We start from the raw sequence: 22,625 nt of genomic DNA, 5'->3' as shown, positions 1-22,625 counted from the left end.
CAGATATGAGAGGACCTATTGATCCTTTGCGATCCATTGTCCATACAGCGGGTTCGGCTCCATGGCCGAGGTCTTGTCCGCCTTGGTGATCTCCACGGTCTTGGGTGGAGCGGCATCGGAATTGTCCAAGAGTCCTGTCTCCTGCGCTCCTCGCAGGGCAGGCAAGACCTGCGTCTTCCAGAGGATGAAATTCCTTCTCGCAAGCTTCTCTGATGGAGGCGCTCCAAGGTTGAGGGCGACTCCTGTTGATGAGGATATGATGACGCCGCCGATGTGTTTGGGGTTTGATTTTTGTGGCTAGATGTGTATGGAAGAGGATGCTCTGATTACCATGTAAGAATTATGGAAGCGTTCCTACTCCTCGAGGGAGCCGCGTGGTCTGTATATATTGAGACGAGAAGAGGCCCTTGTCGTGGCATACAAGAAGAGGATTTGGTTTACAGGAAGAGATTCAAACTACTACGGGAGAGAGATAGAGTAGAGTTGAGATTACATGTGGAGATAAACATAAACTCTAACAATTAGGAGGTGAATGTGATTGAATGGTTAGATGGACAGTGATATCTTCAGTCCACCAGATGCATATTCAGTGGGAGGAGACATTCCCGTTGACTACGAGGCTCCTACGATGACTCCATAAAATCTCAAATAATATGCCGGCTCAAACTCTTGGAGGTGCTAATAGGGGTAAAGTGTGTGTTTGTTCATAGGGTTAAGTGTATGCTCGTATATATGAGCGTTTATGTTTGTACTGTGTTAAAAAAAATTCATGATTAGGAGCTGCTGGGCCTCCATGGATTTTTTTTCTGTTTTTTCCTTGTTTATTTATATATGGTATATATAGTTCTTTTCTGAAACCAGTTGACCAGCCCAAAACGGAGTCAATTGTTGTTTTTGAACTATGTGGTAACTCGAGGGTGCAATGTGACCGGCTTCGAAGATCGTACCAACCGGTTAGTTCGTGCTTGAAATGTGGAACGATTCGAAGATTGTATTTAAGTATTAACCTTCAATCGGAACTTCTCTGATGCATACGGTTTGTCTCCGAACGATACTGACTTACTGTCCAATAAACAGCGGCAATTGCTACTGTCATCAAATCAGAATCTTGTTTCTAAAGTTCAGCCAAATGAAAACTTTCAGCTACTAACTCGTTCATCAACGGACAACACAGACCACACATACTTGGGTAGCAGCAAGTATAGCAAGATCATGAACCGCACAATACATACATATTGTTACTACTAGGATAGATACTATGGTGCAATTGATCTAGCCTCTATCCTCGGTTTTATATAGTGTTGCATAATGGCTCTATAGCATTCATTTAGTCAAGTCCATTGCTATGATCTTCTTTGCGTCCATCTTGACGCCGAGGATCTTCTTTGTGACAGCGGCACATACGCACGGCGCATCGCCCTTGTCCTATCGCTCTTATCATTCTCAGCGGCTGTGGCGTCGTTCTTGCCATCCTCAGCGACTATGGCCTCACTGCCACGGTCGTCTATACTGACGGTGATGGTCGTGGTTGAGCCACGGGCTGTCTCCGGCAGAACGAGCACGAAGCGGTCCGCCGGCAACCACGCACCATCTCCGCGCTGTAGCATGGCGCCGTGCAAGCACTCCTTGGCGTGCTCGTCCCTCTCGTGGAGGAACATCTGGACATTGCAGTTGGGGCAGTCGACGCGGGCAGATCGCAGGATACGGTCTACGGCGTGGCAGCGGCCGTAGGCGATGGTGGCGGAGCACACCGGGCACTTGTCCCTCTTCTGGAGGCTGTCGAGGCAGGAAGAGCAGACCGCGTGCCCTGCCGAACACGTGGTGTAGATTTCGTCGTCATCAACCTCCAGCCGCTGCTGTTGCTAATGTCCCCAGTCCCCACCAGGAACTTTCACGTCACCTTAGACAAGTGAACAATTCTTCAGTTCCCTGGAGCTTTGGAGTAGTCAGATTCTTCCGAACCAAATTCCAAAGAATCTGCAGACTAGCACGTCCCCCGATCAAAATTCATTACGCAGCTCATCTCCGATACGCCAATAATCTCATCGCCGGCGGATTGAACGACGACGGCCAAGAGAGAGAGACTCATGCAAGCTTGAACACTGAAGGTCGCGCTGCAGCAGCACAGCAACCCGCATCAGCCGCAATATGTGGCCAGTTTGCCGCTGCCGGCCCTGCCACGCTGCATCAATCAAAGGCATTTTGCTAGTACGCCTCCAAATCTGCAACAATCCAAGGCGTTTTCCAAAAGTGCCTCCAAAGCAACATCAACCAAGGCGCTTTTCTGTAACGCCTTCAAAGCTGCATCAATCCGAGGCATTTTTCTAAAACGCCACCTTTAGGCATGATTTTGAGGCATTTATAAAGTGCCCTTATAAAAATGCCTTCAATTAACAACCGTGGTGTAGTGACGGTGAGGCTTTTCGTTCGTCTTCCGCAACGCACCAGGTCAATTAATAAAAATCAACAGTGGTACGTACCGAGGTGGCGGGAGGCTTTGGTTTTCATCGATCTGTTCCGATTCCCAGGAAACCAGACTTCAAGTTGGACGTGCAATTTAATTGCGGTACTAGTGGTAGTGGCATGTTGTGTGCACCAGGGTTCACAAAAGAGTGGTATATTACTGAACTCTCTCTCTCTAAAAAAAAGGTTATACTACTGAATTGATATTTTGTTTGAAACCGCTATGTTTTTCTTTTTGCGACGAGAAACCGCCATGCATTCCATACAACCATTAACCGCACATAGATATGAGAAAGAAATTACAAGAGCTCTCTGTCTATCATGGCCATGGTACAAATGAAAGATCGAACAACAATGTGGGTCCACATGAGGAACCCTTGTGAATTGTGATGAGAAGGAGATGGCTCTATTCTATGTTTCAACTACGATCTCCTTTGGCACCTTTTGGGGACTCACCTTGGCTCAATAGAAACAAGTGAGATATTGCACCTCTCATCTTTGCGCCCGTCCACAAGAAAAGAATTGGAAGGCAGGGGAGGCCCTGGAGGATGATGCACGGATCCACAAGCTCAAAAGCCACTCTCAATGGTCAGTGGCCCATTTTTCAGGAATTTGTTGACCTTTGGGCCACCATGGATGACATTGTTGGGAACATTGTACTAGTGGGCTTTACCTGATGACATCCACTTACAAGGCGTTATTTGTGCGGGCACTAATAGAAAACGGGCCTTTAGTCCCGGTTTGCTTACGAACCGGGACTAAAGGAGCTCCACGTGGCCGGTTTCTGGAGCTCCACCTTTAGTCCCGGTTGATAACACCAATAATTTTTTTTTGAAATTTGTTTTTTATTTATTTATTTATTTTTAAAAAAATTGAATTGTTTTTGAAATTTTCTCTTGAATTTTTTCCCTATTTTCAAATTTCTAAATTATTTGATAATTTAATCTCTAATCACCCATCATCATTGCTTAAGTATGTACCACTCATTCCAAATCGTCTAACTTCCCCGCTGGTCACCCTTCCTCTCACTACCCCAGCCTAAGCACGCTTAACTTCCGAATTCTATTCTCCCTAGTTTCCAAGTCTGCACTTGCTATTTTCCTGACAATAGTAAGCTGTCAATCCTATTAACCCTTAGGAGTTGAACTTGAGCATGAAGCACCGTTTGAGTTTGAAACTATTATTCTAAAAACAATAATTAATTAGTAAAACTAATATTTCTTGAATAAGTAGTTTGACCATAGTTTAACCAGAAATTCAAAAAAACTTAAATTTGAGGATAACTTTTTTTCCTTTTAGAATATAAGAATTCTAGAAATTGGCAAACGGCCTATGGCCGTCGAAATCGGAACCGGATTTTAGTGCTGAACATTTTGATATATTATATGCTTTTTTCGACATCGTATGCAAAAATTATAGTTGTTTTACTTTTTCATAACACTTTTTGCAAAAAATGTCGAAATTTATGATTTTTAATTTTCCTAACTAGTAGATGTAGTAACATAACTACATCTCGAAGGATTTTATTTTTTTGAAGTTTTTATCATTTTCTTTTTTTTTTCAAAACTGAAATGGGGATGGGGGGGGGGGGGGTAGAGTTTGATGGTGTCCAATAGAAGCATACTATAACATGGTGTCCATCCAATCCTACCGTCGACTACATCTGCTAGCACCGTCCCAGCTAGAGTCACAACTAAGGTTAACCAAGCCAGAGTCACATTCTATTAAAGTGGCAAAAAGAATTACTTTTAATATAGAAAAACTAATTCTATCAACTATTATTAAAGGCTAAACAACTATTTTAATACAAAACTTTAGCAAAATTAATATTAACTAATTATAGAAATTTATCTACTATTGTCTAACAAAAGCATACTACAACATGTTAAAATCTACAGAAATAACTAACTAAAAATAATTGAAAACAACAATTAAAGGACTAAAACAACTATATAAGCAAAACAGTACTATTTTAATTAAAATCGTAATATTAGTTATTCTAAAAATAAGCAAATAAATCTTATTGTGACAACAATCTAACATGTGACTAGGAGCAAAAAGAATTAAATTTAAAACTATTTTTAAACTAAAATTATTCACAATCTAGGGTTTGAAGCAAATTTGAACATATTCATATTTAAATCATTCAAATTTGAAAACTAATGGCACAAACAGAAACTAGACAAAAGTTTGAATCTAATGCAAAAAGAATTACTCAAAAACATCAAATATCCTGAAAGATATAAGAAATTTAAAATAGAAACTAAACACAAAAAACAAACGGAAAAACAAAAAACAAATTTCAAAACCCCTTTAGTCCCGGTTCGTGGGTCCAACCAGGACAAAAGGTGTAAACCGAAACTAAAGCCTCAACCCCTTTAGTCGCGGTTCGTGGCTCGAACCGAGATTAAAGGTCTAACCTTTAGTCCCAGTTGGAGCCACAATCGGGGACTAAAGGGCATCGCACCCTTTAGTCCAGGTTCGTGGCTTAAACCGAGACTAAAGGTCCCATTTGAACCGGGACTAATGCCTGCCCAGCGCCCTAGCCGCTCAAACCGGGACTAATGTGTAGATTGCAACAAGTAGGTGTTGGGGGCATGCCTCTTGAGGGGGAGCTGGGTGTTGCCTGGTTGTATTCGCCCCTTGGACTCTCCTTTTTATTCTAATTAGCGTTTGGGATGGTATCTTCATTGAACAAACTTATCAGCAGGGAAAGAAATATACACTGTAAAGAGAAAGCCCATTATGGATCTGGACATGAAACGACTGACTAATAACATTGCTTTTAACATAAGTATTAGGTCTTGAAAACCATGATATAAGAGTGCACAAAAGAGGACCATAGGTCATGACATGATATAGCATAATTAGGAGTACTTAGTAGTGCATTATATTAGATTATATTGACACAGGGGCTGCAGCGTCTTCAATTGTGCATCTAGAGGCGGTGCACGGTGAGAACCAGGCGGCGCTTTGAAGTGATCCTGAAACGAAATGCACAGATGTCTCCTTCACGAATATTGGCGCGACGACGAAACTCAGACCAGTTGGTGGTTATAGTGGCCCTCTTGTCACTTGCTACCATGATGCAACACTTGGCGAGCAAATGGCCATCTGCAAGTCTGACCATGAGTGTATCATTCTTTGGATCAATGTAGTCGAGCAGGTTCTCTTCAGTATAGTTAACCTGGAAATACTGGTAAAAGCAAGCAGGTTATTTACATGGATAGAAATTGTTGTGTGATATGGAAGATAATTTAGAATGCTCAAGTAAAAAGAGCAAAGAGAAGTGAATATCTCTGATGTCCAATTGATGATTCGAGTATGTACAGCCTAGTGTGTGAACAGATAACAAACGAACGAAAAAATGGTAAGCTAGATTAGAAAAAGTAGAGATTTTAAAAGTAGCAGGAGAAAAATAAGAACAGAGCAGGTGTTGATGTATGTGCTATACAGTGAGAAAGGGAACATAATTGTTATTTGTATGTTGAGTAAAGTGGTGAGTGTTAAGTGGTATGAACAGAGTAGGAGTTGTACAGTATGGAGATACAATTTGCTGTATTATGAAGTTAGTAAACATTGAATAGGCTTTGCATTTGAGCATACCATGCGCTGGCCTGGTTTGGCAAACGTCTTGTTGATTGTGCAGACGTAGTAGTTGATGTCCGGCTTTTTGTGCCAAAACATAGCAAAGAGATTGTCTACTTGGTGCTCATAGAGCTTCACCTCATTGCCCCATTAACAGTTGTCGTCAAGCTCACCAACGTACTAGACGCCGCCAAGTGTTCCTCTCCCAAGAATACCCAGGAATGCACCAGAATTCAGCAACTGATCCCTTACTGAAGGCATCATGCCATCGACACCATCAAATGAATCAACACCAAGGTATAAACACGCAGATGAATCGGTCTGACAGAAAAGGGGACGGCAGTAAGACATGGACGGGTTTCGATTACTACCTCGCGGTGGGAGACCTCGGCCTTCCAAACAGCCTCCCTCTCGGCGACCTCGTGTTTGCGCTCCTGATGTAGCTAGCATCTCCCGCTCCTTCATGATGCGATTCTGGATGTCCGCGTCTAGCGCCTCCTGCAGCTCCTTCACGAACCTGTCCACCAACGCTTTGATCCGCACCCGTATGCTCCCGGATCAAAATCAAGAAGATCTGGGGAGATGAGGCTGGACGGGGTGGAGCTCGCGGCCGGAGATGAATCAAATTTGAACATATTCATATTTAAATCATTCAAATTTGAAAACTAATGGCACAAACAGAAACTAGACAAAAGTTTGAATCTAATGCAAAAAGAATTACTCAAAAACATCAAATATCCTGAAAGATATAAGAAATTTAAAATAGAAACTAAACACAAAAAACAAACGGAAAAACAAAAAACAAATTTCAAAACCCCTTTAGTCCCGGTTCGTGGGTCCAACCAGGACAAAAGGTGTAAATCGAAACTAAAGCCTCAACCCCTTTAGTCGCGGTTCGTGGCTCGAACCGAGATTAAAGGTCTAACCTTTAGTCCCAGTTGGAGCCACAATCGGGGACTAAAGGGCATCGCACCCTTTAGTCCAGGTTCGTGGCTTAAACCGAGACTAAAGGTCCCATTTGAACCGGGACTAATGCCTGCCCAGCGCCCTAGCCGCTCAAACCGGGACTAATGTGTAGATTGCAACAAGTAGGTGTTGGGGGCATGCCTCTTGAGGGGGAGCTGGGTGTTGCCTGGTTGTATTCGCCCCTTGGACTCTCCTTTTTATTCTAATTAGCGTTTGGGATGGTATCTTCATTGAACAAACTTATCAGCAGGGAAAGAAATATACACTGTAAAGAGAAAGCCCATTATGGATCTGGACATGAAACGACTGACTAATAACATTGCTTTTAACATAAGTATTAGGTCTTGAAAACCATGATATAAGAGTGCACAAAAGAGGACCATAGGTCATGACATGATATAGCATAATTAGGAGTACTTAGTAGTGCATTATATTAGATTATATTGACACAGGGGCTGCAGCGTCTTCAATTGTGCATCTAGAGGCGGTGCACGGTGAGAACCAGGCGGCGCTTTGAAGTGATCCTGAAACGAAATGCACAGATGTCTCCTTCACGAATATTGGCGCGACGACGAAACTCAGACCAGTTGGTGGTTATAGTGGCCCTCTTGTCACTTGCTACCATGATGCAACACTTGGCGAGCAAATGGCCATCTGCAAGTCTGACCATGAGTGTATCATTCTTTGGATCAATGTAGTCGAGCAGGTTCTCTTCAGTATAGTTAACCTGGAAATACTGGTAAAAGCAAGCAGGTTATTTACATGGATAGAAATTGTTGTGTGATATGGAAGATAATTTAGAATGCTCAAGTAAAAAGAGCAAAGAGAAGTGAATATCTCTGATGTCCAATTGATGATTCGAGTATGTACAGCCTAGTGTGTGAACAGATAACAAACGAACGAAAAAATGGTAAGCTAGATTAGAAAAAGTAGAGATTTTAAAAGTAGCAGGAGAAAAATAAGAACAGAGCAGGTGTTGATGTATGTGCTATACAGTGAGAAAGGGAACATAATTGTTATTTGTATGTTGAGTAAAGTGGTGAGTGTTAAGTGGTATGAACAGAGTAGGAGTTGTACAGTATGGAGATACAATTTGCTGTATTATGAAGTTAGTAAACATTGAATAGGCTTTGCATTTGAGCATACCATGCGCTGGCCTGGTTTGGCAAACGTCTTGTTGATTGTGCAGACGTAGTAGTTGATGTCCGGCTTTTTGTGCCAAAACATAGCAAAGAGATTGTCTACTTGGTGCTCATAGAGCTTCACCTCATTGCCCCATTAACAGTTGTCGTCAAGCTCACCAACGTACTAGACGCCGCCAGGTGTTCCTCTCCCAAGAATACCCAGGAATGCACCAGAATTCAGCAACTGATCCCTTACTGAAGGCATCATGCCATCGACACCATCAAATGAATCAACACCAAGGTATAAACACGCAGATGAATCGGTCTGACAGAAAAGGGGACGGCAGTAAGACATGGACGGGTTTCGATTACTACCTCGCGGTGGGAGACCTCGGCCTTCCAAACAGCCTCCCTCTCGGCGACCTCGTGTTTGCGCTCCTGATGTAGCTAGCATCTCCCGCTCCTTCATGATGCGATTCTGGATGTCCGCGTCTAGCGCCTCCTGCAGCTCCTTCGCGAACCTGTCCACCAACGCTTTGATCCGCACCCGTATGCTCCCGGATCAAAATCAAGAAGATCTGGGGAGATGAGGCTGGACGGGGTGGAGCTCGCGGCCGGAGATGAAGAAGGCACGAGCGCAGGTGAGGGTGGCGGCGGCCACCGTGGACGAGGACGGAGTGAGGAGTCGGAGAGGCGGCGCGTAGCGCTGGCGCCAACACACAGATAGAGTTCAAGACAGGTGGTACATATAGACACAAAGCCTCATGAACCCTGTTCACCATTGGAATACATGCCTCATCCGCTCCTCTAATTAAGCGCTGCCTTCCCCACTTCCTCTCTTACCACCACCACAATCACTTTCACTTCTCTCTAACCGGAGCTCACGAGGAGAAGGAAAACCACATAGTTCCTCTCGCGCCGTCGGTCAGCCATGATCAAGATCATCAATGCGAGGACATCCAGGTACTTAATGCGACTTCACACGCACATCCTCTGCATTTACTCTCTTCCTTCTTCGGTTCCTGCTGCTCTGTAATCAACCTGCTCTTGAGCTGAACAAGTATAGCCCACTTTCCTCCTGGAAAAAAAATAACAAGCAAATCTTATTACAAAACTAAGCTCTTTCATTCAAGAACTGGTCCATACAAGATACGATCCTTCCACTCGCATTTTCATTCATACTTGCTACCTACAGATTCCATCCTTGCCATTTCATACACTCATGTTTTGGTAAATGAACTCCCAGGCATGGAATTTACTAATCTCAGGTAGATTTACTGTACACATACTTAGCAGAAATAACAGTTCACTGTCCAAACTGTTTTACCTTTCATTAAACTAGATGACCAGTTGCGCCAATGGCGCAAAGGCCAAGGGTAAACCATGTATTGAAAGAGTGTACATTAATATTATTCAGGCACATATTGAAACATATGAGAAAAATCCACTTACTATAAGTACAAGCGATGCAATACCCATATAATGTACCAGGACATATCTGTATTAATAGAACCGTTAATTAGTTAGACAAAATCCACACCCGAGAAGCACATTGCACAGGGTTAAAAAATTTAAGCCTCACATTCCCAAGCAATCTTAAGGAGGCCAACAGAATTGAAATCACTGATGCAAAGTATCAGCAGTTAGAAATATTTATACACACAACTTCTTTATTGTAGTCATATGATGATGAAATCAGTACGTAAATCAGCACCAAGGATAGCCGATCAGACAAATAAAAATCCTGCATCCCACTGAACAACAATATTATGCAGGACTCATTTTAAAAGGCCCTCAGTTCTAATTTCTATAAGAGCTTGAAGCTTTGAAGCCAAGGCTACGAACCTTCTCTATTGTGACTTCTAAATGTACCTATGAAAGTAAGGATCAGGAACATTCTCTATTAAACCAACAAACTGAACAATGAGAACTTGAAATATGTAAAAGTACTAATGAAAGTATTTAATCTGTGCATGTACAGTGGACAAAGATTACAACACACGGCATGTTGCAAACATCCTAACCAGCGTACTTTTGATGTAACATGAGAACTTGAAATGTGTTAAATAGAGAGAAAAGGCTAATGACCTGTCTACAAATTAGAAGTGAATTGAATATTTACTATAATGTAACATGAGAACTTGAAATATGTTAAATAGAGAGAAAGGGCTAATATCTGGTCTAAAGAACAGAACAAATTTGAATATCAGTTTCGCCAACCCTGGATGATCCAACTCACTTGGTATAATCCAGGAAATTAGGGAGCAAATATAAGTAATCCTTCAAGACGCTAGCAACATCTTCAGGATTCGACGGAAGGCATGTAGTGGAGTACTCACAGAGGAAATCGCTGCCGGATAGGCCCTTGGCATCGAACAGAAGACCGCACCTCGTTGCATTCTTCTCCTGCCGTTGTAGCTCCCTCTCCTGTGTCCTCTCGAAATTAAGGAAAGAGCAGTAAAGTAGTGAACAGAGGTATCTAAGACGTATAACTCAAACAACAATTTCTTTCGCCCAAACAAACTAAAAGAATTTTATGTTTGGTAGCATATATCCAAGGGAACAGACATGTTGTCTGTCTTATTTCCTTGACACACATATACCGAACAATAAAATGGATCACACCTTCTTTTATACATATAGGCAAGCCAACCATCCAAACGGTCTATGTATGTAACTAAATCAATAATCTAAAACCAGCAAGCAACATGCTTGAGGGAAACACATGCTACTCTCACAAGCACGATCTGGTTCACAGGAATTAGATACAGATTGTTTAAATAAACAAAGGGAAACACATTGTACTCTCCCAAGCAAAACCAGAAACCTGAATAAATGACCGGAGGCCAAGTTCACATATGCTCCAGCCATGATTTGCCCCCAATTTTCTGCAACCAAAATGAAAGTGTGTCATTAATTTAGCAGCGGGTACAAGCACATACTTAACAAGGGACAATCCTAACTTGGGATTCAGAGGCAAGAAACAGTTCGAACATGTGTGCGTGACTAATTTAGTAGCTGGTACAACCACTTAACAGGGGACAATTCTAACCTAGGTTTCAGAGGGAAATGGTTAAAGAGGTAGTAGGATTTAAGTCCTAAACAGTGTAGCATGTAAAATATTATGACATCACTACATAGACAGAGCTATATGCCTATGCTAAGCTTCAGTCGACTTATAAGTTTGTTATCACTTATAACTACAGAACATGTCAAAATCATAAATTAGAGTTAACTCTATCTCTACCATTATGTTTTTCATACAACTGTCAAATTTTACCAATCATGTTTATCGGAAAAAATCAAATAGTGAACATTGAAAAACGGACCCAATCATGTTTAGAAGAAGTTATGTACATGCAACCTAGAGAAACAGTTTATAAAGTACATAAATCCAATACAAATTACCTCAAGAGCAGCTTCCAACGATTCAGATGAGAGACTCAGTTCTGATTGTATATCACCAACACTAACTTTTCCTTGGTCAATTAGCTGCCAAGTAAAAGCATAAAACCCACTTAACTAATAACACCAAAACATATGTACAAAAATCTTGCTCTGTAAGATTAGCAGGTACCTTTCTAAGAAATGTAGAAACATCACCAGAATTGCTCACAAGATTCCCAGCCCATGTAGGCTGATCAACAACCATATTTGTGCATTGAACTTGTTGATTTTCCGTGCCTCTAACATCACATGTTGAGGTAACGAGCTCTGTTGTCTGTGCTTTGTTTAGGTTGGACAAACCTGAGCTCATGGGTGTGAGGTTCATGAATTTGTCTTTACTCTTGCGCTTAGATCTTATTTGAGCAGAATTTTCATCATCCAGCCCAACTTATGTGGTATCCTGTTCAGCAACACCATTGACAAGGTGTATGGAGCTAATTCCTCTGACTCCAGAATGCTTTGAGCAAAATATCCACAACTCAACCTACAAATAGATATATACAAGAAAAATATTAGCAAGCATAAACAACCAAGGTAAACAACATACACGAGAAGAAATAGCCTACCATTCTTAAGCCCAGATTTTCCCATATCTCCACTTGATGTTTTTTCTATCTTGCGCATATAGGATGAAAGCAAGCCCAGCATGTCCCTGGAAAAAATAAGCAGTTAGTAACCAAAAAGCAACATATATCAACAAGGTTAAAGAAAGTGTTAGGTGACCTGGTGGCCAGATCCATCCCTTTGTGTTCACCAGCAGGGGAGTACATGAGAGAAGAAGAGATCTGGAAGAAGGGATGGGTGGGGAGCAGTAGAGAGGAGACAATACCAAAGAAATGACGTCGCGCATCCGCCGCGTGCCTTGTCCGGGCAGGAGGTCCGGCCCTGCCACACCCCTCTTCTCCCCTTCACGTCCCACCTCTTATCTCTCTCCCTCTCATCTTCTCACCCCTCGCTCCTCTCCAGATGCCCCCACACTCTCCTCCTCCTCCTCCTCCTCACCCGTCTCATCAAGCGCAAAGGGCAAGAGTGAACCAAGGACTGATAACTTGATCGAGGAAGAAACTTCATTTCCTTAATAGCATTTGGCATATTAGAATAAAAATGAAGTACCATCAGGTTGATCTCTAATTTTCACTGAACTAACAAAAACACATTTTACACTGCCCACGTACTACTATTACTGTCCATTTGGAGTAGAATTTGTAAGTGAATGTTTATCTACTGCTGCACTCAAGTTATCATATGCTTGAACTAAAACATTCCTATCTTCAACTAAATATATCATTGTGACCGAGCACACACAATCCAATAACTAAAATACTACAGTTATTTGGTTACAAAAAGAAACTTAAGTATGGAATCAACAGAAGATAAATAGTATAACTGTTTCACAAACTAATATAGCTACAACTTGTTTTCTAGTATATCTTGCAGAGTCGCATTCATGACCAGATACCACGTAAGTAAGCTCTATATTGTACTTGCCTTAACAGAGGTTGAGTGTTGCACGATGAGTTTTGTAGCGTCCGCATGATCCTTGTTCATGTGGCCCTGTGGAATACACGCAGCTAACTTGAGCATAAATACGCCAAATTAAGATCAATAATGGCCAATGCTACAGCATCAGCTTGATTAGCTGAAATTAATGAGAATGATATACACACTACGCTGACTGAACTTTGTACACACTTAAGACAGCAAAACCAATGCATGGAGTTCTACAATAATTATCTGTCCTTGTTATCTCACATCAGCTTGATTAGCTGAAATTAATCAGAATGATATACACACTACGCTGATTGAACTTTGTACACACTTAAGACAGCAAAACCAATGCATGGAGTTCTACAATAATTATCTCTCCTGCTTGTTAGCTCAGCAGTTTGTAGCTAGCAAAGCTCTAGTATTCACATGGAGTGTAAAACAAATGGCTGGAAACAACATTAACCTGGCTTTACCTAAGTTCGTAAATAGAAGGAAACTCAATTGGGAACCGACATCAAGATTTGATTGTTCCAACAGGGAATGACTGAACATTTATCCGGACAACAACAAATCTGATCTGTTGTTTATAGTGTTCAAGTGCAGCGTCTGATTTGGTGTGATCGTCAGACATAGCAACTGTGAGGAAAAATGCAGAAAAGTTCAGGTAATCCAACCCTATGCTGTAAGGAACAGATTGAGGATTTAATAACCAGCCAATGCAGCATCAAATACGGTTACTGATAAGTGGCAAGAAAACTGCATGTATAACAGTATATATCGCGGCAGACAGAGGTGATTAGCTTTCAAGGGGATAAATACCTTTGGTGTAGCCGCTGCAGGCGACACTGGACGGACCAATGTTCTTGTTCCTCCGGCAAACTCTGTGGCGACATTGGACGCTTCGTGCAAATTTCGACGGAATTTGATGGAGATTATGGCCCAAGGACGCAAATTGATGGAGATTCCGGCTGAGGACCCCTCCATCTTATAGCAGCCAAGTTAAATCCTGGTCGGGCACTCAATCGATCTGTGTTGGACAATGACACGGTCACGAATTCAGTCCAAATCAGACACCGGAGTAGGATATCAGAGATTAAGAAGCTTACCTACAGTTCACGCAGCCTAGCAGATGCGTATGGGCTTCTGCTGCCCACTGCCTCTACTTGCCACCGCTGCTGCTGCTTGCCACTGCTCCTCCCAGCTGATCTGCAGGCCCTATAAGAACTAACGGGATGACACGAGAACAGTATGGTATAGAAACAGAAGATCTGGGCAAGAAGGAATGGAAAAATACAAACCTATATTATACATACTATTACAGTTCGATATGAAGATTCTCAAGAGAAATGTGTAAACTAAAATACTAAAAAGAATCATAGCCAATTAAAAAATGGCTGCATACACATATACAGATTTTCAGGAGAAATGTGTAAACTAAAACACCTAACAAATATTTGAATCATGTATATGCAAAGCACATTGCTAGCACGACCCACCATGCAAACGATCATCATAAATACTTGTGAAGCTGTCTCAAGACCCTCTCCCATTTGAAGCCGCACCTCCCTGTCTCTCCTGCAGATCGAATCCAGCGCTGCCGCCATCGCCGGGAAGCTCGCCTCCGCACCCGGGGCAGACGAGATGCGGGGTATGGGTTTATTAGCCCCAGTAAAATGACTTGCTCCCTTAGAATTCTTCGCATAAAGTCACGAACTGTAGTTCAATATATTTTTTATTTCTCTGATACACCTCTCATTAGATAAATGGATCTGGATCTGAAAAATATATACTAATGGTCAACAAAAGTAGAGTAGTCCCTTTGGAAAGGGCAAAAGGGAATAAAAGCACGGCTAAAATATATACCATTCATGCCCTGTCTCAACAATTTCTGCATCTCATCATAATTAAAACATGATTCGCATCTAATCAGAACTAAAAACCAGTTAACAGCTCGATCAATGCCAGCATTTAAAATCTAAACACCCTACAATCCTGTAATGCAATAACAAAGAAAAACTGAATAGTGGTTGTCCCCCTTGATTCTTCAACATGTCCTCTCTTCTGCCTCCCTATCCTACAATACAACAACCAAGAAATAGAGCAATTAATCATAAGCGCATAGCAATAAGACCAAAAAGATTGGTTCAGTTGAACTATTAGTAAGCAGGAGACACGACGAAGATCAAGAATTTACAGACATCATGTGCAAACATGCAACATATCATCATTGCAGTACTGCCGCAAGTATCGATCACTAATTACAATATCATGACAGAATGCTCATGTGGCCATTCTTATCCCAAGATATGCCACCTTCTTCTATGTGGCATATTCTAATGCAAGTATGGACCAAGAATATGTTCTAATTACTTGCTAGCACTCCAAGATAATTATAGAACATGCAAGTATGGGCCAGCGAATCGATTATATGTGCAGGTACAAAAGATAAAGTGGATAACCAGCCAATTAGATAAAACTGTAAAAAAAATAAACACCTGACTGTACTTCCACTGAAGCTATTGCAGCATAGGTAGTTTTTTGCTCTTGGTCTGCACCAATGGACCCAAGGTATCATGCTCTTGTGTTAGAGAATACCATGTTTTCTTTTTTATTCTTTGTTTATATTGGCATGTGAAATGCAATTCACCACTTTGTACTCAGACTTGTTTTGCCCATACACCAGAAGCACCAGAAGGCAAACATAAACAATAAACAGGAGGCAACAATGAATTAAAAAAACAGAGGATATGCATATGCTAATGAATTAAAAGTAAACATTTGGAAATATCCCAAATGGTAAATCTATCACGAGAAGTTTCTTATGAATCTTTGTAGCAATTTTTTAGAGAGCATCAAACATGTAATCAGATAATTCTTTGTAAGCATGCATCCAAATTCATACTTGGACAGAGTGTAGAACAAGGGGCAGCAGATCAACACCCCCTTCAGTAAACAAACAGCCACCCCTGGCAGTACTGCAAAAGAAATCATGTAACTCAGATAAGCACTGATATAGCCATAGAATATATGAACAATCAGATTCAGTTGACCACTCTGTTCCTGCCAATGCCCTCCATGAGCTAATGAGAGGATCGATTCAATTGAAGGAAGCTTCCTCGTAGCAACATGGCCAAAACTATATGTGATTGCAAGCACACGGGATTGCTAGGTACAGATCAATTGAAAGAAATCTTAAGAACAAAAAACAAAATTTCCAAACATGCATCTTTTGAGCAGTACATGTATGTGTTGCTTATTCACCTTCTTTGCCATGGCTTGCTGCTCCAAGCACGTGCAGCCCCATATCCTCCATGGTTTGCTACTCCAAAACTGAGCAGCCCCCAAATCCTCCATTTTTACTGTTCTGTGTGTTTCTTCGTGTGAGAAAGGAGAAGAAATGACATAGAGAGATACATACGGGAGAAGGGAGAGAAGGGACGTGGTCACCTGTAGACTGTGGTCAAGCCGCCCTGGAAGCAAGGTCCCGCCCGACCTCGCCGGTGCAGGCCGACGCCGGCGGTGGAAGACGACGAGCCGGCGGCACTCCTTCCGGTGGTCCTCTCCTGTTGGCCGTCGACCCCCTCTCCTCTTTCCTCTCTCTTTCTCCCTCCTCTCATGTTCTTCCTTCTCTCTCTCCCTCTCATCTTCTCTATCCCGCAGATCAAATCGAGCGGCGCCGCCACCGCCCTTTGTCTGCAGGTCGTCACGCTCCTTCCGGTCACCCTCTCTCATCCGCCGTCACACCTCGCTCTCCTCTTTCCTCTATATTTCTCCCTCCTCTCCTTCCTTGTCTCTCTCCCTCTCTCATATTCTCTTCAGCAGATCGGATCGAGCGCTGCCGTTCTTTGCCGCCGCTGGAGAGGGCAGTGAAGAGGAGGAAGAGGCGGCACGGTGGAGAGCAGGGCAGAAGGGAAGGAGGCGGCGGCGGCGCCGTGGAGAGGGAGGGGAGCGGGGCGGCTAGGGTTGGAGGGGAGGGGATTGGGTGTGCGTGTGGCTCGGGGCCGAGTGGCCGACGAGGGAGGGAGGAGCGAGGGGCGCGGGGCTGTGGATTGGGGCTAGGGTTCGCACGGTGCGGTGTTTTTTGTGCTCGCGTGGTGCGCTGCAACCCTACGCGCGGGCACGGTGCGGTGGTCTTTTTTCCCTCGCGTGGTACCGTGCGCTCGATGCCTTCGTTGTGACTACCACTCTAGGAGGCTTTATATGTTAGATTAATGACTCATGATAGTAATACAGTAGCAAGATTTATATCTTAAGTGCCACCTTTAACCTGTAAGACGTTCATTACATTCTTATGGCATGAACAGCAAAGCATTTCTTATCTTCCAACATCAATATACACTAAAGTATCTATCTTATGCCCTTCACACTTCACCAATGAAAACAGCTTAATATTATTGTTTGCTAAACATGTTCTCCGTCTATTTCGCAACCAAGTTCAATACTTGTCTATAGAAAAGGTAGGAACTTCTCTTATAGTTGCAGTCTACTGTTTTTTTAGTAATTCAAAAATTCGTTACTAATTTGCAATGCTTTAAATAAAATTAACTTATAAAGACATTTTCTTCTGAAACATAAATATTTTAAAGTATTACACATAGACTACAAACACGAGGAATAATAATAAAATATTTTGGCTCTGTTTGCCTGTTCTCCATGCAAATGGGAAACATTTCAAACCAAACAATACTTGCAACTTCATTACATATGATGACACACTTTACTTCCGTCAAAATGTATATTTTAGAAAAGGTAGGAACTTCTCTTATAGCTGCAGCCTACTCTTTTATTTACTAATTCCGAATTTCTTTACTGATTAGCATTCTTTAAATAAACTTAAGATATGAATACATTTTCTTCTGAAATATAACTATTCACAAGTATTACACGTAGACTACAAACACGAAAAATAATATATTTTTTCCCTATTTGCCCTGTTCTCCTTTTCCAAATTGTAAATATTTAAAATTAAACAATACTTGCAATTTCATTATCTACTATGGCACACTTTCCTTTCGTCAATATCTGTATTTTATAATTAAGGTACAACTAAATAAGAAACTTGTTAAATCTATACTTAGAAACAGTACCTGCAGGAAGAACAGAGCCTTCCAAAGCACATGTGTACAATTGGATATGTTCTTCTTGTCACCTTCTGCAATCTGTCATTAAACTTGTTCCTGATAGAAAATGACATTGCAGAACAAGTGATTCGGCACGAATTGCTTGCAATACATCTGCCAGTATAGTACACTATACCATAAAACAAATTAAAATTTGAACTAAAGTTATAAACACACTAAAAGTAGTATCTATTTCTCTCTTCATCTGTTCATACTTTGCTCTTACTTTCTCCTTACTTACATAAGTTTAACATCTGCAAAGAAGTGCACATGCATCTACACATTGTTCTTCCGATCATTTCTAAGAACTCATGTCTCTTTACATTTCAAATACAGCAACCATGAGCAAGTCAGATACAGGGAGTGCTACATCGCTCAGACGCAGCTTCAGGCCAGTCCATTCTACTCCACCAGGTTCCCTTTGGTAGCAACAAGAGTCCACCCGGCCGGTAAATGGGTTCACTTTGGAAGAATTGCTCAACAAGATACATCCACTGATCTGTGATCGAGGGACGATCACAGTCCATGCTACATCACACAAAGAGTCAATCTTCTCTTTCACAAACGACACTGACACCCGTCTAGGATACGAGTTGCTTACCGGTTGCATGGAGTGCATAACACAAGCAGGCAGTCTCAAGTTCAAGCAGTGGCTCCACTACTAGGAAAAGGGCTATAGATGGAATTGACACTAATGGCGCGCCAGACATGTGGTGCGCCATTAGTATATACTAATGGCGCACCATCCTCTGATGCGCCATTAGTGTTGAAACTACTAATGGCGCACCCTGCCCACGGTGCGCCATTAGTACCAATTTTTTTTTGAACTAGTGCGCCTGTCCAAACATACTAATGGCGCATCCGCGGATGGTGCGCCATTACTAGTTGTAACTAGTAATGGCGCACCAGCCAGAAGGTGCGCCACTAATGTTATTTTTTTATTATTGTTTTTATTCCTTTTTTTGCAAAAGTACTAATGGCGCACCACCAGGGGGTGCGCCATTAGTAACCTGGATTACTAATGGCGCATTTGTTGCTGGTGCGCCATTAGTAAGTGGGCAGCAACAAGATATTTTGGACAGCCTCTTCTCCCACACTCACTTTCTCCCCACTTCATTCTCTCCACCGCCTCCTCCTTGTCTCGGGTGCCTCCTCTTTTTCACCTCATTTCCATCATAGATTCATTCAAATTAAGTGGTTAAGTTACCTTGTTTTGCTAGGTAAGTAAGGGGGGAAGCTATATTTATGTTGTTCTCTCTACAACAATGTGCACATGCACTTTTTATGGCCTAGCTAGATCTATGTATGTTTGTGGTATTGCATATGTGTTTGTGTTTGGAGGTGTACCGGTATTTGAAATGCGATAGTTGCCAATATTTTGCCGGAATGTTGATTCATTTCCGTTTCGGCGAGAATTTTGGCATTAAGCATTCTTTTTGGTCCTATTTTTAGGGAAAGTCATGCCAAATTTTTTCTTGGTTCTAAAATATTGTTTTGCTCTACCCCGCAGGCGACCATGGTCCGCACGATGACCGAAGGCATCGTGAATAGGTTTTTGAGGTCCGCGAAGGCCGAGATGCTTCAAAAGAACGAGACGGAGATAAGATGTCCGTGTCGAAGATGCAAGCTGAATAGCCTTATTGCGGACCCGGATTCCGGGCAGGTGCGGGACCACCTGCTCTTGCGTGGTTTCATGGATGGCTATCGGTGGCAAGGTGATGAAGATGACTACGAAGTCGTCCATGGGGGCCGGGCAAGAAATGAGGAAGGGCAGCAAGACAACCACCGCGGCTCGGGGGGGCGAGAAGACGAAGAATCCCCAGGAGATGATCACGACGGTGATGCTGTACACAGTCATCATGTAGAAGATGCAGGACATGATGATGATGCCGGCGGAGCAGACGACGCTGGACCATCGATGGGCTGGGTGCAGGACCCTCATATTCAAGAGCTGCTTCTCAAGCAGACGGATAACGCAAGAGCTGCCGCCCGAGAGAAAGCCAAGATGGATCAACTTGAGTTAGACGCGGTTACTCCATTGTATGAAGGATGCAGGCCCGAGGATACCCGCCTGAAAGTAACGCTCATGGCTCTGGAGATGAAGGTAAAACACAAAATGACCGACGCATGCTTCGACGAGAACATGTCATTCTGGCACGAACGTCTTCCCAAGGGGAACAAGTGCCCGACCAGTTTGGAGGAGGCGAAGAAAATCGTGTGTCCTCTGGATTTACCGCACGTGAAATACCATGTGTGCATGAACAATTGCATCATTTATCGGGACGAGCACGCGGAGTCTACCATATGTCCGGTGTGCGGTGTCACTCGATACAAGAAGAGGAAGAAAGCTCCTCGAAAAGTGGTGTGGTACTTTCCGATCACTCCTCGTCTGCAGCGGTATTTCGCGGACCCTAAGGTAGCAAAGCTCCTGCGTTGGCACGCGGATAGGGAGGAGAAGAAGCAAGAAGATGACGCAAATGATCCGGAGATAGATAAAAAAGACAAGATGCTGAGTCACCCTAAGGATGCGAGCCAGTGGCAAGCGTTGAACTTCGAATACCCAGAATTTGGAAATGATCCAAGGAACATCATGCTGGGCGCGAGCACCGATGGAGTCAATCCGTTTGGCAGTCAGAGAAGCACACATAGCACCTGGCCTGTGTTCGTGTGGATGTACAACCTTCCCCCCTGGTTGTGCATGAAGAGGAAGTACATTCACATGAGTATGCTAATTGAAGGGCCGAAACAACCAGGGAACGACATCAATCTGTATCTGGGGCTGCTGAAAGAGGAGATTGACACGCTGTGGAAAACGCCAGCCAATACGTGGGACGCCGCAGAGAAAGAATATTTCCCTATGAGAGCCGCATTGCTCACGACGGTGCACGACTATCTCGGTTACGGATATCTTGCGGGGCAGGTAGTCCATGGATTTTCTGGATGCGTAAGGTGCATGGATGACACAACGTATCGCCAGCTAGATAGAGATCCCGAGTCTTCAAAAACCATGTTCATGGGACATCGAAGGTGGCTTCGCGACGATGACCCGTGGAGGAAACGCAAGGATCTGTTCGATGGTGAAACCGAACCCCGAAAACGCCCGTGTACGAGGAGCGGCGAGGAAATAGACAAGCTGTTGAAAAATTGGAAAGACTGCCCACTGCCGGGAAAGAAGCAAAAGGCGCCAGAGCCGCTGCTGAAGGTATGGAAAACGAGGTCTATTTTCTGGGACTTGCCGTACTGAAAGATCCACTGTGTGCCTCACAGCCTTGATGTCATGCATATCACGAAGAACGTGTGCGAGAGTCTGCTTGGTACCCTGCTCAACATGCCAGAGAGGACCAAAGATGGGCCGAAAGCAAGGGCAGACTTGAAATCAATGGGCATCAGGCAGGAGCTTCACGCTATATATGATGATGATGATGATGATGATGATGAGGCGAAGCAGGACACAGAAAGTCGTCGCAAAGGCAAAAAGGCCAAGAAGACCGGAAATGACTACCCTCCCGCGTGCTTCACTCTAAGTCAGGAGGAGATCGAGCAGTTTTTCAGGGCCCGGTACAAGAAGGACCCGAAAACAAAGGAGCTTACCACGGATCCGAAGACCAGGCAGCTTGAGCTTGTTCTGGTAAGGAATACACCCCCGCGTAATTAGCTCCATATGGTTGCATTCTAATTAATGAAGCCAAATTTCTAAATGGTTCACATTCCTTCCGCAGGCGACTGAAAGCAGTAGCGCGGGGTCGACTAAGAGCAACCCTTGGGACACCACTCTAAATAGGGGGTTGAATGTAATGAAGAACAAGGATAAGCTCAGTAAGCCGACGCCAGCTGGTCGTGTGGCCGGCAAAGGCTTGTCGACAAAATGGGGGTCATACTATACCGCTGGTGTGCGGAAGGAGAAAAAGACCAGCTCGGAAAGCCAGGCGCGAGAGGTTCAAGAACTCAAGGCACAGGTGGCGCGGATTCCGGAGATTGTCCAAGAGCAAGTGGAACAACGACTCGGAGCGACGATCACCGCCCTTGTGCCTACCTTGATCTCGGGGTTGAGTGCGTGGATTGCGGGCGGCCAACAGGGGCCGCCCCCGATTCCTAGCTTCACGGCCAGCAACTCGCATAATGCGATGGCAGGGCCATTGGTGCCTCCGGCGGAGGCGGCATTGGTGTCTCCGACGCCGACACGGGAGCTTAATGCACCCGGGTGTACGCCGGCCGGCACCTCTTCAGCAAGCGGCCCCTCCGTCAACTGCACGCCCGCCGTTGGCGGTGCCTCGACATTAGTCGAGCTCGACGCCATCATCACGGTAACTAATTAAACCTCTCTCGGCCGAGGACTTCATCTCCTTGCCTTTGATTGGGCATCCCTCATGCCCTACATGTTTTCGCAGGGCGCCGCCGACGTTCCGTGCACTCTCCTCCACTTCGTGAA

General features: G+C 43.5%; 2 long non-coding RNA genes across 20 annotated transcripts; both read right to left on the bottom strand.

Moving 5' to 3' along the window:
• Positions 1 to 5,184: 5,184 nt before the first annotated feature.
• LOC123057606 (uncharacterized) lies at positions 5,185 to 6,709 on the bottom strand. The gene is made up of 3 exons (XR_006426894.1): positions 6,423 to 6,709; positions 6,070 to 6,302; positions 5,185 to 5,659 (listed from the first exon to the last, which is right to left on the bottom strand). It is a non-coding gene; the product is annotated as an uncharacterized lncRNA (long non-coding RNA).
• Positions 6,710 to 7,304: 595 nt separating this feature from the next.
• LOC123059897 (uncharacterized) lies at positions 7,305 to 17,106 on the bottom strand. 19 transcript variants are annotated; one of them, XR_006427619.1, is made up of 18 exons: positions 16,524 to 17,104; positions 16,317 to 16,440; positions 15,979 to 16,051; positions 14,940 to 15,150; positions 14,573 to 14,851; positions 14,183 to 14,291; positions 13,896 to 14,103; positions 13,550 to 13,712; positions 12,418 to 13,142; positions 12,155 to 12,240; positions 11,719 to 12,072; positions 11,550 to 11,633; positions 10,969 to 11,029; positions 10,481 to 10,568; positions 9,594 to 9,639; positions 8,517 to 9,219; positions 8,164 to 8,396; positions 7,307 to 7,753 (listed from the first exon to the last, which is right to left on the bottom strand). It is a non-coding gene; the product is annotated as an uncharacterized lncRNA (long non-coding RNA). The 19 variants fall into 19 exon arrangements; XR_006427617.1 differs by having other exon boundaries at positions 7,305 to 7,753; positions 10,381 to 10,568; positions 14,573 to 15,150; positions 16,524 to 17,106; XR_006427615.1 differs by having other exon boundaries at positions 7,306 to 7,753; positions 14,573 to 15,150; positions 16,524 to 17,105.
• Between the last annotated feature and the right edge of the window lie 5,519 nt (positions 17,107 to 22,625).

Source organism: Triticum aestivum, chromosome 3A (assembly GCF_018294505.1).
Source record: "Triticum aestivum cultivar Chinese Spring chromosome 3A, IWGSC CS RefSeq v2.1, whole genome shotgun sequence".
In the NCBI taxonomy this organism is placed as follows: Eukaryota; Viridiplantae; Streptophyta; class Magnoliopsida; order Poales; family Poaceae; genus Triticum; species Triticum aestivum.
The sequence above is the reverse complement of the archived record's forward strand: the minus strand, read 5'-3'. Positions and strand labels throughout refer to the sequence as shown.